This window comes from Hyperolius riggenbachi, chromosome 3 (genome assembly GCF_040937935.1).
Source record: "Hyperolius riggenbachi isolate aHypRig1 chromosome 3, aHypRig1.pri, whole genome shotgun sequence".
NCBI classification, from domain to species: Eukaryota; Metazoa; Chordata; class Amphibia; order Anura; family Hyperoliidae; genus Hyperolius; species Hyperolius riggenbachi.
This window is the reverse complement of record NC_090648.1, coordinates 419,868,990-419,884,406: the sequence shown is the minus strand read 5'-3', so window position 1 is coordinate 419,884,406 and position 15,417 is coordinate 419,868,990. Positions and strand designations below refer to the sequence as shown.

At 46.3% G+C, this 15,417-nt stretch overlaps 1 long non-coding RNA gene across 1 annotated transcript in view; it reads left to right on the top strand.

Annotated features, from left to right (window-relative positions):
* Positions 1-15,417, top strand: part of LOC137561622 (uncharacterized) — a 97,409-nt gene that overhangs the window by 35,367 nt on the left and 46,625 nt on the right. Inside the window, exons 2-3 of the long non-coding RNA XR_011030073.1 lie at positions 4,248-4,418; positions 10,091-10,267. This is a non-coding gene — a long non-coding RNA (uncharacterized lncRNA). The remainder of the gene's footprint in view (positions 1-4,247; positions 4,419-10,090; positions 10,268-15,417) is intronic.

The following is a 15,417-nucleotide window of genomic DNA, read 5'->3' as shown; positions in this document are numbered from 1 at the left end:
TGTTTACACTTATCATGCCTAAACTTATCACACCTAAACTCACGCCTAAACTTATCACGCTTAAACTTATCATGCCTAAATTGAGTTTAGGCGTGATAAAGGGCTTTTCACCAGCGTGCTAACTGTTAGCACTGCTTTGTGAATCAAGCCCATAATGTAGCAAACCTAATGGTAGTGTTAATTTACATACCGTATATAAGCCGACCCCCCAACTTTTCCCTGAAAAACCAGAGAAAAATTATTGACCCCCATATAAGCGGGGGGTAGGAAGTGCTGTATTGGTGCAGCCCCCCAGTGTGTCCCAGTATAGCTCGTATAGTGCCTAGTATGGGTAGGTAGTGCCTCAGTATAGCTAGTATAGTGCCCAGTTTAGCTAGTATAGTGCCCAGTATAGCTAGTATAGTGCCCAGTATAGCTAGTATAGTGCCCAGTATAGCTAGTAAAGTGCCCAGTATAGCTAGTTTAGTGCCCAGTATAGCCAGTTTAGTGCCCAATATAGCCAGTATAGTGCCCAGTATAGGTAGGTAGTGTCCAGTATAGCTAGTATAGTGCTAGTATAGTGCCCAGTATAGCTAGTATAGTGCCCAGTATAGCGCCCAGTATAGGTAGGTAGTATCCAGTATAGCTAGTGTAGTGCCCAGTATAGCTAGTATAGTGCCCAGTATAGCTAGTAAAGTGCCCAGTTTAGCTAGTATAGTGCCCCAGTATGGCTAGTATAGTGCCCCAGTATAGCTAGTAAAGTGCCCAGTTTAGCCAGTATAGTGCCCAGTATAGGTAGGTAGTGTCCAGTATAGCTAGTATAGTGCCCAGTATAGCTAGTAAAGTGCCCAGTTTAGCTAGTATAGTGCCCAGTATAGCTAGTATAGTGCCCAGTATAGCCAGTATAGTGCTCAGTATAGGTAGGTAGTGTCCAGTATAGCTAGTATAGTGCCCAGTATAGCTAGTAAAATGCCCAGTATAGCTAGTATAGTGCCCAGTATAGGTAGGTAGTTGCCAGTATAGCGCTCCCCCCTCCCCGCTCCCCCTGCGGCTGCCGCTGCTATTACCTGTTTAGGCAGCGGCTTTCTCTAATCCGCGGTCCCCTCTCATGTTGCATATAAGTGTATCACAGCAGCGCGCCTGGCGCTGCTGCTGTGACGATGCAGGGGGCAGGAAAGAGCGCGGCTCCCTGTAGCGGCGATCTGTATCGCCGTTACCAGGGGAACTGCACTTTCCTGCCCCCTGCATCGTCACAGCAGCAGCGCCAGGTGCGCTGCTGTGATACACTTATATGCAACATGAGAAGGGGAAGGCGGATTAGGAAGCGGCCGCCGCTGCTATTACCTGCTTAGGCAGCGGCGGCCATGGAGGGAGCGGGGAGTGGACCACCCGACCACCAGGAAAGACTCGCATACAAGCCGACCCCCCAACTTTTGACCCCCTTTGGGGGGTCAAAAATTCGGCTTGTATGCGAGTATATACGATATATCAAAAGAAAGAGCAATGAATTTCCTAAAGGGTTTCCAGGGGGTCCGTACACAGTATGTACGGACCCCCTGGAAACCCCTCCGGAGCCGCACCGCTTTGGCCAGGGATCGCTATACAGCTGCAGTATGGATGCATAAACATTCCTGGCATCTTTTCCTATTTTTTTTTTTATGTTCAGATTTATGATGTTTAGATTTATTATGGTATGGGGAAGCTCCGGGGGAGAGGGGTGGCCAAGCCTTACCCTCTCCCACAGAGCCCTTGCCCTTACCTGTACCTTTAAAAAAATGTTCCCACACCAATATCCTCGGAAAAGGTCCCACGCCAATATCCTCTATCTTGCAATCTTCAGAAATACTTACCTGTACCTTTAAGAACATGTTCCCACGCCAATATCCTCTAATGTTGCAATCTTTGTTACAACTTGATTGAAGCTCTCCGCCGCACCGCCGCCACACACAACCTCTCCCCCGCCGCACACAGACACAGCTCTGCTATACTAATAACTATCTCCGTCTCCCTCCACAGATTCCCCCTCTCCTCCCCACAAACTGTACCTATCGCCCCCGTTTCCTGGCACCCTGGAGCACCCTGATAGGTGCTATGGGTGCTCCAGGGTGCCAGGGAAGGTGGGGGCGACAGGTGCAGTGTGCGGGGAGGAGAGGGAAATCTGTGGAGGGAGACAGAGTTAGATGCAGCTCAGGGGCGTAGCAATAGGGGTTGCAGAGGTTGCGACCGCATCGGGGCCCATGGGCCAGAGGGGCCCTGAAGTGCCCTCCCTCAACTACAGTATTAGCTCTCTATTGGTCCTGTGCTGGTAATAATCACTTCTATAGGTACTTTGAATAATGGTAATCATTAACAAACTATTCCCCATCCCCTTCTTGCACCTCTGACACTGTAGTTGCCATTGGCAGGTTTTGGTGCGCCGTATCAATTGTTATGTATAGAGTGCTTGGGGGCCCCATTATAAAACTTGCATCGGGGCCCACAGCTCCTTAGCTACGCCACTGATGCAGCTCTAGATATACTTAGTATAGCAGAGCTGTGTCTGTGTGCGGTGGGGGAGCGGCGGTGTGTGGTGGCGGTGAGAGCTTCAATGAAGTTGTAATAAAGATCACAACATTAGATGATATTGGCGTGGGAACATTTTCTTAAAGGTACAGGTAAGTATTTCTGAAGATCGCAAGATAGAGGATAGTGTTGTGGGACATTACAGAGGATATTGGTTTGGGACCTTTTCCGAGGATATTGGTGTGGGGACATTTTTTTTAAAGGTACAGGTAAGTATTTCTGGTTAATTAAGAATATTAAAGGTCTATACTTGTGGTTGTGTTTTTACTTCATTTAACCCTTTGTGGCGATGTGTAAGGGGTACTTTGTACCCCTATACTCATTTCTCCTGGGAGGGGAGGGCATCTGGGGTCCCCTTCTTAAAGGGGACTCCCAGATGCCACCATGAACCCCCCCCCCCCCCAGGGAGTTGTCCCCCCACCACCTCCTGGGGCACTGGAGGTGGAGAAGAGCCCCTTGTCCATGGATTAGACAAGGGCTTTCGGTGGGAGGGGATGGCTTGGCTGCCCCTCTCCCCCGGAGCCCCCCCCCCCATACAACAGACCATGTGGATTGGTATAGCTCAGGGTGTGAAGCCCCAGTCAGCCGGGGCTCCACATTTTGGCTATCCCAGCCTGCATGGGGGACAAGGGGAAAAAAACGCTCGGAAGTGGGGACCCCACGTCGTATTTTTTACATTTCCCACAATCTGAACGTAGAAAAATGATCTTTTATCTGGGCATGGATCCCCTTTTTTTTGGCTGGATACGTGTACGTGTGCGCTCTTGATATACATCCCTGATATGGGTCTGGTGATGCCGGACAGACACATCTTTAACTTCTCTAAACGTATTGTCATTTGCAACCATTCTGTAACACTAATGCTGTCCAACGAATATGCATACATTGATTTACCATACATGTTGTTTCTGAAAGGGAACATATGTATTAAGGATTGACATTTACTATTTTAGGCTCTGTTAGTGGCCTGATGAAGCGGGCTCAGACCCGTGAAATGCGTTGCCTGTGCTAATAAAATGTCTTTGTTTACACAAAGATCTCACTACTGAGGTAAGCCACCTCATTTTCTTAGTTTTATCTGTTTTTAATAGTTTTCTCAACACCAGGACACCTCTTTCCTACATTTGTGCTTCCATACCCCCCAACAGTGATTGTTGGAGGGGTCTAGATGGACCACAAGTGGTCTTGACCACAGTGGACACCTGTTAGCTTTCACCAAGGAGAGCGACTGCAACCTGGTCCATTAGGGCCACCCCGAGTGGGTTCATTGTCTCCACCTGCTTCCTTTGGTCGGTTGCCCCCTGCAATGCGCCTTTTGTAAGTAGAACATTCTTTATACAGCTGTTTTTGTTCACAAAACATTTTGCACTATTGGGCTCCTGTTTTTGTCTCCTGTACTTTTTAGAGTGCCAAGACACCCCCACCTCTGCAGATACGGAATTAAACATTAGTAGCAAAGAAAAGAGTCTCTTATTTTTATTTTTATTTATTTATTGTATTTATAAAGCGCCAACATATTACGCAGCGCAGTACGCAGTTATATAGGTTCTTTTTATAACTTTGCATCATTCTGTCATATTTGCAGTTTACAAACCACACTCTGTATTTTAAACTATACAGAGCGGAGCAGAGCTATTGATGCTTTGAACTTTCCTGCAGCAAAACCTTATCTCAACCTGTCTTTCACTGTTTCTTGGTTGTTTCAGTGCTTCAGAAAATAGGACTGTCTTTGACCCAAGTTGGGTCAAAGAGCTTAGAGAAGCTCTTCTGCATAGACAACAACTGAGCATCCCCCCTCAAGTGCAGAGATAACGCTTACGGAAGAGAGGCGGATTCCGAAGACGAATGGGCACTGCGCGGTGGGTGACGCAGGACAGGTAATGTATAAATGCACAAACAGCGGGGTTAATTTTTACACTGGGGGGCAGCACTGGAGGTTTCAACGCGTTTGCCACCACGCACCTGATTGATCACGACTGCCCGACATCTTGCAGCATGTCCAATCGATACATTTGACCAATTTTATCCCACAATTGGTCGCATCGTAGATCCGACATGCTCTTGGTGGCACCTATTTATGGAATTGGATGGTTAATTGCCCTGTAAGTTGAGACATGTATGGCCACCTTTAGAATGATCATTGTTACTGGTTTGCAACAATGATCACTCTTCATACTATCACACAGGAGTGGCGAGTTCCGGCGGAAGCACAGTGGCGGCAGAAGCAAGCAACGCATTGAAATGTCCAGTTTGCAGTTGACAGAGGCAAACAGGACATTTAAATACATCCACATTGCAGCAAGTGGTTAACAAAACTATTTGACAAATAATTTTTGCAAAGCAGCTGAATATCCGCAAAATTATACCACACACTGTAGTCTCGATGGCAGGTTCACTTTGAAGACCGCCTCAAGAGAGCTATTATTATCAGTGATTCATTCTTCGAATTGTCTAAGGTTATAAGTAATGTGCCCCGCATGTTCAGTTTTTGGACCATTACCCTTTAAATGATTTATACATAGTGCAATGCTCGGGGTTAGAATTACTGCTTGTATGTTTGTGGATGATACACAGCTGCATGACATAATGTAATCCATGGGAGATGACCTAGATACTCTGGGTGCATGATCAGCCACGTGGCAAATGAAGTTTTGTGTGAATAAATGTAAAGTTATACATCTGGGGGATAAAACTGCAAAGTACAATACAGAGGAAAATTGGATGATTCCGAGATGGAAAAGGATCTGGCAGTACATCTAGTCATGCTTAATAAAATGATGGCAATCAAGCTATCAAGATTACTTCTGAAAGAAAAAAAATATCAGGCATGGATGATAGATAGCAGACAGATAACATTAAAAATAACATTTTGGCTTGAGCTTAGATACTGGGATAGTAAAATGCAGTGCTTGGTGCGGGGAATCTATTGAATCCATGTGCCAAAGTTCCCTTAAAGGAGTCATCAGGCAATCCTAAAGAAAATAAGTGCTACTTACCGGGGGCTTCCTCCAGCCCCAAGCTCCCAGCACGTCCCTCGCCGCAGCTCTGTCCCGGTCCCCGGCGATGACGTCAGGGTGACCTCCAGGTCGGCCTGTACTGCGCCTGTGCGAGCAGCGCTGTCAATCACCGCCACGTGGGGTGGAGCGGTGATTGACAGCGCCGCTCGTGCAGGCGCAGTACAGGCAACCTGGAGGTCGCCCTGATGTCATCGCCAGGGACCGGGACGGAGCTGCGGCGAACGGCTGAAGGGAGAGCTGCGGCGAGGGACGTGCTGGGAGCTTGGGGTGCCGGAGAAAGCCCCCGGTAAGTAGCACTTATTTTCTTCAGGATTGCCTGATGACTCCTTTAAGGCTCCCTGCACACTGCAAATCCGTTTTGCGATTCCAATTACGTTTCCGCTTCCTATTCCGATTTGGAATTCCGATTTTCCCTGAACGCAATTAACAGAAAAACGGAGGAAAAAATGCAGCATGCAGTAACAATTAAAAATCGTAATCGGATGTAAAAACCAATTCAAAATCGGAATCGCATGCAGTGTGCAGGGAGCCTAAAGGGGTTCTGTGGGGTATAAAAAAAAAAAAGTGTCACTTACCTGGGGCTTCTACCGGCCCCCTGCAGCTATCAAGTCCCACATCATCACTGGCCTCCTCCATTCCTCGCCGCCGGTGACCTGCTAATTATTTGTCTCACCAGACAAATAAAGCGCGAAAGCAAGGAAGCGCGCGACATTGGGAGCTTACTGCGCAGGAACAGCATGAAGTTTTCTTGTACTGCGCCTGCACAGAAAGCTACATCATTCCCTACCATCCACTTTGACCTGGAGGGGGAATAGTAATTGTGCAGCAGCAGGATAAGCCCTATATTGCCTAAATCCTGCGCCCAAGTCTCCCGACGGGGATTTTTCTTGTACGCGCCTGCAAGTAAAACAAAGTTATATTTACCCGAGAAGCCTTGTCCCGTGATGCCATCCCGAAGTCCCTGCATCCCCTAACTTGCGGCACCTGGCCCCACCTCCTCTCTCTCACTGGAGTTTTCCTATGCGGAGAGAGAAGGCCGGGCCAATCGCCGGAAGTAAGGTGATGCAGGGTCTTTAGGGCGGCATTGCGGGACAAGGCTTCTCGGGTAATTATAACTGGCTGGCGGAGTTTAGTATTGACTCTGGAGGTGCTCTTTAAGGTGGCCATACACTCAGTGATTTTCTTAATCCATTCCATGAAGAATGTATTCATCTGCTGGGAATCGATTCCTCAAAATGTCAGCTTGATTAATTCTTGGTCCATTTTAAACAAAAAATGATTGAAAGAATCAGTCGGACAGGATGGGAAATTTAAAACAATCAGGGGTGGGGCATGAGCATTCCCTGCTGGAATCTATATAATTGATATGCAATGTATGGTAGGAACCGATTCCTTCTGAATTGATTCTTTTCAGAAAAGAATCAACTGTTTTGGAACAATGGGTATAAATGTATTAAGGCCTGTTCACACTATGAGAGTTTTGTAAATCGCTCTAAAAGCGCTTGTATAATGATTTGTTATGGGAGTGTTCATATATGAGCGCTCCGCTTTCTATTGAATCACAAACGCGGCTCTTGTACCAATTTCTGAACATTTATGTTCAATAGCAATTATAGGGAAATCGCAAAGCGCTTAAAAAAGCGTTTTGAATTGCGATTTCCTGAGAGCTTTAATGAATAAATACATTGTATTTATTAATTTCCGGGTACAAGAGATTACTCCTGACTCACGTCAGGAAGTGTCAAAATGAATCGCTCAGCAAAAGTGCTTTTCTAAGTGCAAAGTGCAGGGAAAAGTGCTTTTAAAATCGCTCAGCGCTTGCGATTGCGCTAGCGATTTGTAATGTGAACAAGGTCTAAGTGTATGGCCAGCTTTACCTGTTTTTTTTTCTGCCTCATTAAGTTTCGAGTGCAGAAATGGATGTTGCTATAAGGTGACCATACACTTACGGATTTTTTTCAATGATATCTGACTGATTCAAGGCGCTCAGCGTTGATGATACTGACAGATGCTGTTTACTCCTATCTGTTATAGCCTGATGAAGCGGGTTGTACCGAAATGCATTGCACTTTATTTGGAGTATCCAATAAAATTGTTTTGACTGAAAATACACAGTCATATGTTCTGCTCGGAGGAGGTAAGTCCACCACTGCCTCCTCTATTACCAAGATGGGTTTTTAAGTTCTTTTAGTGTTTTTTATCCTGTTGGCGGCTCTTTTATCCTTTTATCGACATCACGTCCACCCTTGGTGGAGGGTTATACCCTTCCTTCTTCTACTACAGAGAGTGACTTTTTAATTCTGAGTGGGGTCAGGACAAGCTCCCCACCTGCTTTGACAGTGGTTGCCTAATTGGTAACCCTGGCTTGTGAGTATTAAATTAATATTATTACTCTTCCAATTATACATTACCAGTACATACTACACTATATTGGGCTCTTGGTGTTCTCTCTTTTTCTCAATCACTCTGATCAAACCTGCTAGAAATTGATGTCCTGGCCAGCCCAACTGATGAACTGTACCATACTGAAATCTATTAAAAATGTATGCCTACACTGTTGTATGATCTGACAGGGATCTGATGGCTGAATCTACCAGCCATCTATAAATGTATGGCCACCTTTACTGCACCTGATATTACCAAAGCAAATTCTCCAGACTTGTTGACTGATAACTCAGCTCTGCTGCACAGAAGTAAAAGACCTTGCCAAAAGAAAAATGGAATACACTTCCTTTCTTTCACTTGAACTCATCGACTCCATGTTATTCAGAATGTGTTTTGTTTCATGGAGGTGGTGGCATGAAGCAGTCATTAACTTATCAAAACACCCATGTAAAGGTATGTGTGGAATCAGAAAAGGATTGAAAGATGAAATGGGGCCCCAGGCACAGTAGCATTTTATGTCTACCGCTGATGGTCACCTGGCTTTTTTAGTTAGATTTGGTGGGGGCTAGCATCCACCGGGCCCCTAGACTCTCTCTGGGTCCTAGGCAGCTGCTAGGTTTACCTTGTGGATGATCCAGCTCTATGTGGAATTGTCTTTGAGACAAAATTGTCTGAGGGGAAATGCCTTTGCAAAATGTCCCTAAGTTTAGGTGCACTATATCTTACACAGCCTTCCAGTCTAAAAATAATAAATACAATTTTCATATTGTAACAATAGTGTTAGGGCCCGTTCAGACTACAAAGTGCGGACCGCAACGCATGCGTTGCGTGGCTGATCCCATCACTGAAAAGTGAATGGGACAGCCGCGCGTTTTTGTAAAATCTGCGTGCAGCATGCGTTCCGAACGCATGCTGTGTGAACATCAGACATTGCACTCTATGCAATGTCTGATGTCCTGCGTGTCGGCCCCCCCGCACGCGTTTCCAAAACGCATATGGAAACGCGTGCAGTGTGAACGGGCCCTACGTGTACATACACTGAAGTATGCTTAAAGAGGAACTCCAGTGAAAATAATGTGATAAAAAAAAGTGTTTCATTTTTACAATAATTATGTATAAATGATTTAGTCGGTGCTTGCCCATTGTAAAATATTTTAAATCCCTGATTTATATTCTGACATTTATCACATGGTGACATTTTTACTGCTGGCAAGTGAAGTAGCTGCTGCTTGCTGTTTTGGCAGTTGGAAACAGCTGTAAACAGCTATTTCCCACAATGCAGCAAGGTTCACAGACAGGAAACTGCCAAGAGTACGTACTCAAGAGTTTCTTGTGGGAGGGGTTTCACCACAATATCAGCCATACAGCGCCCCCTGGTGGTCTGTTTGTGAAAAGGAATGGATTTCTCATGTAAAAGGGGGCATCAGCTACTGATTGGGATAAAGTTCAATCCTTGGTCGGAGTTTCTCTTTAAAATATCCTAAATAGAGCCCTGATCAATAAAGCAATAGTCTTGCATTATTGGCCAGACTTCGGGTTCTGGCCGTAAAACATACAGCAAAATAGCGCTGTTCTCATTCCCCTCACCTGCTCTGTCACGCTCCTCATGGGCTGCTCCCTAGAGACTGGTGACAAGTCTTGTACAGCCTCAGCCCTGCATGGTCACCTTAGGGATCGAGTCGCACTCGCTCTCTGGCAACACTCCTCGTACGTGTGCAAGTGGCTTTAGTCCAATGTTAAGATACCATGTCATCTCCAGTATGAACAGTAAAATCTGTAATTATGTGCCTATAATCATAGTAAAGAGTTTGATAATCATTGTTATGTTTAAAATGTGCTTTGAAAATATCCCTTCTTTCTCAGCCAGTTTACAATTGTACCTCTGCACTCCTTATCAACCCATGCAGATTACTATCAGCACTTCAGAAAACACAGAGTTGGTAAGAAGCTAATCAGGGGCAACATTACACCATATACAGCAAACGTTAGGGCCGGAAACTTGGCGGGGGTTTACCGCCAGCGTACGGAACTCTTCTGTAAACGCTCCCATTCAAGTGAATGGGAGCGTTTGTATCTGGCGGCGTGTATCGTTTACCAAAGTTTGCGCGAATGTGGCATTCCGATCCTAATTTTCCCTGTCATTCTAGGTGACCATAAAAAACAACATGGGGCTTCCAGGGTCGATTAACTGCCGTGTCTTCATGTCTCACTGCGATGATCATGATGGGATGTCGCCGATCGCCACTGAAAGCCTGCACAAGCCCTGGAACGAGACGCTGCAGAACGGGACGCTACAAGACATCCGTCTGAACAGGCCCTTATAGGTCAGTTTTAAAAAAAAAAAAAAAGGGATACAATCAATAAAGTTTAGTGTAGTTGAAAAACACAAAAAGGTTAAATCTAGAGCCCAATATAGTGTAGTATGCTCTGTATTAGGAGATAGTTTTAAAACACAAGTAGAAGAGTAATATTCACAAAAGGTTACCACAAAGGAAACCACTGTGCAGGCCGGTGGGAAGAACAAAGCCAATGCCCTTGGGTTTAGAAGTCACTTTCTGTAGTAGAAAAAGGGGGTAACACCAATGGGTATTGTGACGTTTGGGGGTTCACGGGAACTACTGCTAGCACGCAGGAGACAGTAGAGGTATTAGAAAGTCCAGTTTTATTTAAGCTGAACACAAATAAAATAAGCTTTTCTCCAACAAAAGGTAATAATTCCAGAAAACAAAGTAGCTTACTTCAGCTTTGTAGAGAAACAGAGTCCTTGCTCTCTGAGCAATATTATAGTCCAGAAAACAGTCCAGGTTTGGAAATATGGTACTTGATTCACAAAGCGGTGCTAACTGTTAGCATGCCTGTGAAAACCCCCTTAGCACGTCTAAACAAGCTTTTCGCGCGCAAAACTTTATGCGTGTAAAACTTTATGCACGCACTGCACAGAGCGCAGTGCACTCCGCGCGAAGTGCCCATTAAAGCCTATGGGACTTAGCGCGCGCATAGGACTTTGCGCACACAAATCTGATTGAGAAAACCGGTGCTAACCTACTTAACACCCTGGTTAGCGCACCTAAAGACTTTAGACGTGCTAAGTAGGTTAGCACCACATAGTGGATCAAGCCCCTAGTGGATGAATCCAGCAAGCTGTCCACTCTGTCGTCCCAGCACAGGAGGCCAGTACACATTCACCTTGCAGCACACCTGCTGCACTCCTTAACAGCCCGCCCCCTGTTCAGAGCTCCAGATATCTGCTGTCTGGTTGTTTTCAAAACCAGGTATGGACTGGGGTGAAACAGGGAGGCATGCCCAGTAACCTTTCTTCCCTGTTCCAGAGCTCCGGGCCCTGAAAAACAAAACATAGCAACCATTGGTTGCTACACTACCCCGGGCTCCTTCCCAGTCCCTACCTGTCTTAAAAAAGCCTAAAATAAGGCGGAATATATCTGCCATCCAAGACCCTTCCCTGGAGTCCTGTACATATCCCCCCCTCTGCCTCAACCCCGAGGGGGTGGAGGCACCAGAGGAGCTCAAACAATGGACTCGGGAGAGGGCATCAGCATTCTGATGCAGTCTCTCCGGTCTATGCTCCACTACATATTTAAACTCCTGCAGTGCAAGAAGCCAACAAGTTACCCGGGCATTGGATCCCTTGTTTTGTTTCATCCATGTGAGAGGAGCATGATCTGACACTAACCGGAATTTTCTACCCAGCAGAAAGTAGCGAAGCGAGTCCAAAGCCCATTTAATGGCTAAACATTCTCGCTCCACTACTGCATACGTTTTCTCTGCTGCGGTGAGCTTTCCGGCTGAGGAAAATCACAGGATGCTCCTCTCTCTGGATGATCTGAGACAGAACAGCACCCAGCCCTACATCCGAGGCATCGGTTTGGACCACAAACTCCTTTGAAAAATCAGGGGCTATCAAGATGGGATGTTGACACAGTGCAGACTTGAGCTCCTTGAAAGCCTTCTCAGCCTCCGGGTTCCACGTTATCATGACTGATTTTCGGCCCTTGGTCAAATCAGTCAAAGGGGCTGCAATAGAGGCAAAATTGGGTATGAACCTTCTATAGTACCCAACTAAGCCTAGGAATGCATGTACCTGTCTTTTGGAAAGGGGGCGAGGCCAGTTCTGGATCTCCTCTATTTTTCCTACCTGGGGTTTTACAAGCCCCTTCCCTACAATATATTCCAGGTACTTTGCCTCCTCCATACCTATTGCACATTTGTCTGGATTCACAGTGAATCCCGCTTTCCTCAGCGAATCTAACACAGCCTGTACTTTGGGCAAATGGGACTCCCAGTCCCTACTAAAAATGACGATGTCATCTAGATACACTGAGGTGTACCTCTAGTGGGGTTGTAAACAAGTATCCATGGCTCTTTGGAACGTAACTGGTGCAGTTTGTAGCCCAAAAGGCATCCTGTGATATTGGAAAGGGCCGTCTGGAGTGGAAAATGCTGTCTTTTTTTTGCAGAGTCTGTTAAAGGTATTTGCCAGTAGCCCTTAGTGAGATCCAGAGTGGTGATATAACGGGCAGGGCCTAGTCTTTCAATTAACTCACCTACCCGAGGCATAAGGTAAGCATCAAATTTGGAGATTTAATTTAGTTTTCGAAAATCATTGCAGAACCGCAGAGTACAAATGGATTTGTGTACCAACACGATCGGACTTGACCATTCACTCTGCGATTCCTCAATGATCCAGAGTTCCAACATCTTTTTGACTTCATCGGAAACTTCCTTTCTATGGGCTTCTGGTAGATGCAGATTTTTGCACCCAGCTCTGTGATAATGCCATGTTTAATCACGTTTGTGACCCCTGGCAAGTCCGAGAAAACATCCTTGTTCCTTTGAAGGAATTCTCGCACTCGTTGAGTCTGGGCTTTTGATAACGTGGTGGCAACCTGGATGCTATTAGTGCCCCCCTGGACCTCAAGTCTCGCACTGGTCAAAACGGTCACTGGCTCACGATCTTTCCAGGGTTTCAGCAAGTTTATGTGATATACCTGGAAAGGCCTTCGTTTACCGGGCTGATGTACTTTATAATTTACCTCATTCACTTTTTCCACAATTTCAAAGGGTCCCTGCCATCTAGCCAGAAATGTACTTTCTACTGCGGGAATAAGTACTGCTACTCTGTCACCAACCTGGAAATGTCTTAATTTTACAGATCGATTATACACTCTGCGTTGTGCCTGCTGAGCCTTAAGTAAATGTTCTTTCACCAACGGTAACACACCTGAAATCCTCTCCTGCATCTGAGAGACATGTACCAATACCGTTTTATGAGGACTAGTCTCACTCTCCCAGGTCTCTTCCAGCAATCCTCGAGGTCTGCGCCCATACATTAATTCAAATGGGGAAAACCCTGTAGATTCCTGCGGGACCTCGCAGATTGCAAACAATAGAGCAGGGAGTAAGTGGTCCCAATTTTCACCATCCTTCTCTACCACTCGTTTGAGCATTAGTTTTAGCATTTTATTGAAACGCTTCAGTAGACCATCGGTCTGGGGGTGATAGACAGACTTACGCAGTTGTTTTATCTGGAACAGTTTACACACGTCTGTCACCACCCTTGACATAAACTGAGTTCCTTGATCCGTTAGTATTTCCTTGGGAAAACCCACCTTGAAAACATTTGGAACAATTCTCTAGCTATAGCTTTGGATGTAGCCTTCATCAGAGGAATCGCTTCCGGATAACGAGTGGCATAGTCGAGGATCACCAATATGTACTGATGCCCCTTGTGCAGATTTCACCAAGGGGCCCACTAAGTCCATAGCGATATGCTCAAATGGCACCTCAATGATGGGTAGGGGCACCAAAGGGCTGCGAAAATGTGGGGCCGGAGAGGTTAACTGGCAGGTAGGGCAGGAGGCACAATATGCTTTGATCTCAGCCCTCAGACCTGGCCAGTAAAACCGATCAAGAACTCGAGCCTCAGTTTTCTCAGCCCCCAGGTGACCCCCCAGCACATCATTGTGTGCCATATCTAGGACCATTCGCCTGTAAGGCTGGGGAACCACCAACTGTTCCGTTACCTCTTCCCTAACCCTGGTGACCCGATACAGAAGTCCATTGGTCAGAGCAAAATGCGGCCATCGCTCATCAGCCCCAGGTTCCTGAGGAACACTATTAATCACCGCAATTTGCTCCCGAGCATGGACCAAAGTAGGGTCTCTCATCTGAGCTGTACCAAAATTTCCTGGTGACCCTTCAAAGTCTAACTGTAAAGGTAGGGAAGGGTTATACTCATTTTCTTCCCCCAGCATAACCTGCAAAGGAGTACAATCCTCCCCCTCAGAGAGCGGCTCAACCTCTAGGAAGGATGTTTCATCATCCACTTGATTATTCACCACATCACCTACATCAACATGATTATTGTCATCAATATGGTTATCATCATCATCAACATTGTCAGTCTCATCAGGCATTTCAATCACCACATCATTTTGTTTTCTTTTCCCCACTGTTTTCCCTAAATGGAGAATGGTAAAAAATATCACAGTGTTCCCCACTAATACATGGAACAGATGCATTTTTTCTTTCATTCTCCCACAGTTCCCAAAACATAGGGAAGTCCCGTCCCACAATCACAGGATGTAACAAGTTTCTTACCACTCCGACTTCATGCGACTTATGGTGCCCTGAGCAGTGGTGATGGTCACTGCCACCACTGGATAGGCCTGGGTGTCCCCATAAATGCAAACCACATGGATGGTTTTGGTGTCAGTCGATGCAACATCACCAAGCACACTGGCCCGTACCAGGGTTACCATGCTTCCAGAGTCCAAAAGGGCCCACACAGGTACTTGGCTGACTGATATTTGACACTCAAACTGCCCCTCAGTAAGTAGGGGGCAGGCAGTGCAAACTTGAGAAAAGAAAGAGTTTCCGGAGCATTCCACACTGCATAGGTTCCTCTATGGGCCCTGGTGTGTTCCCAGGCATGACATCTCCAGCACGGTCCCACTGGACCATTTCTGGGAGACGGGCTCTTATGTGGCTTTCCCAGGGCTCTCCAGGTGACAGTCCATTTTCTCCTGTCATGCCGGTTGCGGGGTTCCTTGAAGAAAATTATTTTCCCATCTGTAGAATAGTGCCATCCTGCGGCCTGGAGGGAGTAAGTAGCTCCTCAGTGGCTGTAAACCTCTCGACCATCTCCACCAACTGGTCAGCTGTCTTATGGTCTCCATGGCTCACCCACTGTTGAAGGTCCACTGGTAATGAGTGCAGATATCGATCCATCATCACCCTTTCAATGATCTGTGGACCCGTGAGTGTTTCAGGCTGTAACCACTTGGTAACCAGTTGGATCAAGTCATACATCTGAGACCGGGGAGGCAGAGATACCCGGTAGGACCATCGGTGTACACGCTGAGCCCTGACAGCCGTGGTGACCCCAAGCCGGGATAGGATTTTCGCTTTCAGCTCATCATAGTTCATGGCCTCCATGGCAGGGAGATCATAATAT